Raw genomic sequence first — 3,756 nt, 5'->3', positions numbered from 1 at the left:
ACTAATCACATACTTTTCTTTGTGCTATGTTGTCTTATAACATAGGTTTGGACACTCAAGTTTCTAACCATTCTTAGCCAGCTTAGCGTAACTCAGCAGCAGTAGTGGTGAGTCCACATCCATCGAGGACATGATTTATTTATCTCAGTTATTTTAGTATTTCCTTATGTTCAGACAGTCGGAGTTAGTTGAGGGCTTGTCCCATCAGCTTCTCAGTTAGTTTAGAGGCTTTCAAATAATCAGTTAGATAGACATTCAATCATTTTAGTATTATCAATTATTACAAACATTTCAGACTTGTCATTTACATATATTTAATATTCAAATTTTTAGTATTTTATCAGGTTATCTTATGCATATGTTATATCAGTGTCATTCTATTCAGTGCTCACAGCAGGTACCAGCTCATGGGTTAGCTTGTGATCACTTGCGATCGTAAGCACCATTGTCGCGACTAAGGGATAGCCTCAGGTTGTGACATGCTTCCATTGAAACTAAAAGCAAGAGTAATCCACACTTCAATCAAAAAAATAACAAAACCTCTCTTGAGAATATATTGCATTTGTTCTTTTCCCAAAGTAGAATAGTTTTTCTCTATATAAAATTAAAAATTGGTTGGAAGTTGCCTCCATTGTGCAAGGTTTTATTCCTTTAAGATTTGGGATTTGGCACCATGAATTTCTGATTCTGCCCTTGAATATTTTCCTGCTTTATCGTGATCTCACTCTATTTACCACAATCACAACTCCTGATATTGTGATAATCCCCTTACGATCGTTGTAACTTGACTTGGCTTTGACTGGTCATGATTACGACCCTCAGACTATGATTGCGGCACCTGGCATTCAATCCCCACTCCTAATTTCCATCTTTTGCAATCACTTTGGTCTTTTGCTTCCTTTTCCAGCTTAGCTACACTCATTTTCTTTCAATTACCTGCAAACATGCAAACCATGGGACTTAATACATTTAAATAAAGAATTTGCCTCATCCTTACAATTATTTCAATGTAGTATACACAAATTTGGATGTAAATGAATGGCAAGCTTGCCACTCATTAGCAATGGAATAATTGGAGGTTCACTCACTTTTGGTGCATCACCACAGATCACTTTAGGAATTTCCTCATTCTCACTATTTTTTTCAACTACCGTTGGTTTCCCAAACAATGATTCATTGGGCTTTGGAGTATCATTACTTGGCTTTTCTATCCTTTTTGTTTTTTCACTTTCTTGTATACCATATTTCTTTGAGAAAATTCTTAGGAAAAAGCCTGAACTTTGATCGGATTTTCAGTTGAGCATACTGAACTTTGCGGGGGTCCTATTACCCCCTAGGATTTTTTTGTATTTTAATGGAATATATCTGCCCACTTTGACAAGTGCGTGTAATCATATCCCTTGAGCGCATGAGACTGATTAAAAAATGTTATAAATTTTTTTTTTCACATAACCCCTCAATTTTCTGATTTTTAATAATTTTATGTTTTTTAAATTTTTTTATTTGAGTTCTCTTCTCTCCTCTCTCCTCTGTTCTCTCTTCTCTCTTCTTACTTTCTTGTCTTCAACAATGGAGTCTTCAACAAAATACCATGGTTTCTCTATTGTTGAATTGAAATTGAACATAATTTCATCACACATATACACACCCAAATGGGTCATCATCAACACACCCAATTCAATTACATCAATTTGATTCAATTTCAACACACACATACACCAAATGGGTCATCTTCAATTCCATCAAAATGGCAAAATTTAACCCACCATTGCCACCACCACCCACCCACCATTGTTGCTGGGAACCACCACCATCTCAGCCACCAGTTAAGGGGGAAAAAAAAAATTTAGACCTGCGTCATCCGTTGGTCTCGCTGTTATGGTTGCTTTGGAAAAGAAGACTATGTACCTTCTCTTTATTGGTAATCATACTAATTAGCAGAACCTGCAGATTTTTGTAAGAAAGTTTCCAATTAGAATAAAATAATTGAAAAAAATTTTCAATTTGAATTTGAAATTTGGGAAAATATTTTGTTAAAAAAATAGTATGAACTAAATAAATTTAGAGTCGCAATGAATTTGTTGGCAAGGCAGAACAGGGTATTTCAAGATTGATCGAATAACTTTTGAAAGAACAATATTTTGGTGAAAAAATAATGAAAAGTGATAAGAATGAACTTGGAATTTGAAATTCTCATTGGAATCATTTGGAATTTGATTTGTAGGATGAATTTGAGTTGTGGAATCTATAATATGGCTGTAATGGTGAAAAAATGTTGAAAAGTGGTAAAATGGAGAAGAAAGAGCGCGTGTATTACCCTTCCAACCGTCAAAACTAGGTATAGCATTTGGGGAGGGGAATTAATTCCACTTTAAAAAAGTCCAGGGGTAATTAGTTCCACTTAAAAAAGTCTAGGTGGGTAATAGGATCCCCGCAAAGTTCAATGTGCTCAACTAGAAATTCAGGCAAAGTTCAGGTATTTTTCTGAGTATTTTCCCTATTTCTTTTCATTGGTATTTCCATCGATCTCAACCATATCTTCACCAAGATTTTGGCCACTTCTAGTGATGATAACCATAATATGAGTGTCGTTCTTTGGATTGACCACCGTGTCACTAGGTAAATCCTTTTTTGGCCTAGTATTGACTTGAATTGAGATTTGGCCCAATTGTATTTCTAATTACTTGATGGAGGATCAATGGGATGTCACTATTTATTTTAGTTTAGATAAGTCATTTTTTTATATCCCTCACCATTTTATCGGTCCCTTCTACACGCATTAGAGTTCAGGCTAAGACATCTTTATTCTTGAATTTTTCTAGATAAGTGGAGCTCGACTCCTTCTCCTTGAACCTATCATGAGGAGGTATGTATCAATCATAGTCTCTCTCTTTATCTTTCCACAACTGATCTCTATCATGCTCTCTATCTTTTTAATCTCTATCCCGAGCTCAATCCTTCCAACCTTCATTCCCACATTACCTTTAATAGGTATGGCAGGAACCCCCCAAATGGTTCGACAAGAACCTAATCTCCTAATCAAGCTTCTCTTCTTCTTCATCATCATAATCCCAACTACTCTTGGACGCAATAACATTGACCTCCTTAGGAGGAACACCTATCACATGTTTGGAAAGAAGGTCAAGCTGAGTCATTACCTTGGCCATATTCTTGTCCCTTTCCTCCTCCTTCTTCTTTTGCTCTTTGCTTACGAAAGATGTCGTGGGGGACCCCATGGCCACCTCAATCTCTCACATATGTTATACTCTATTTTGTTTTGTCATTTGATATAGCAAAGTTACCACAACACCATAAGATAAATTAATAAGAGATCCACTGGATGCATTATCAATCACCATTTTGTTCAATTAGTTCAATGGCCTATAGAAAATTTGAAGAAGCATTTTCTCTGAAACCTCATGATTTTGGCATTGCATTAAATTATCATTGAAACATTGCCAAACTTCATACAATGTTTCACCATTAAGTTTGCGAATATTGGTGATTTCGTCCCTTAGTTGTAATATCTACGAAGGAGGAAAATACCTATCCAAGAATGCTTCTTTGAGCTCCACCCATCAAGTGATAGATCTCGCGGGCAAAGATCACAACCATAATATCATTTCTCCCATCAAAGATAATGGGAAAAGACGCAACCAGATTGATTCTTAAGAAATAAGGGATATGTCAAATGAAGAGCACACATCAATAAAATTCTTCAAGTGTAGATTAGCATCCTCGTGTGCTTGACCTCCA

The 3,756-nt window shown here is 35.8% G+C and overlaps 1 non-coding gene across 1 annotated transcript; it reads left to right on the top strand.

Moving 5' to 3' along the window:
• Window positions 1-3,414: 3,414 nt before the first annotated feature.
• LOC124896411 lies at window positions 3,415-3,520 on the top strand. Its single transcript, XR_007052774.1, has one exon. It is a non-coding gene; the product is annotated as a small nucleolar RNA R71 (small nucleolar RNA).
• Window positions 3,521-3,756: the final 236 nt, after the last annotated feature.

Source organism: Capsicum annuum, chromosome 2, assembly GCF_002878395.1.
Source record: "Capsicum annuum cultivar UCD-10X-F1 chromosome 2, UCD10Xv1.1, whole genome shotgun sequence".
Classification (NCBI taxonomy): Eukaryota; Viridiplantae; Streptophyta; class Magnoliopsida; order Solanales; family Solanaceae; genus Capsicum; species Capsicum annuum.
This window is presented reverse-complemented; position numbering and strand designations above follow the sequence as displayed.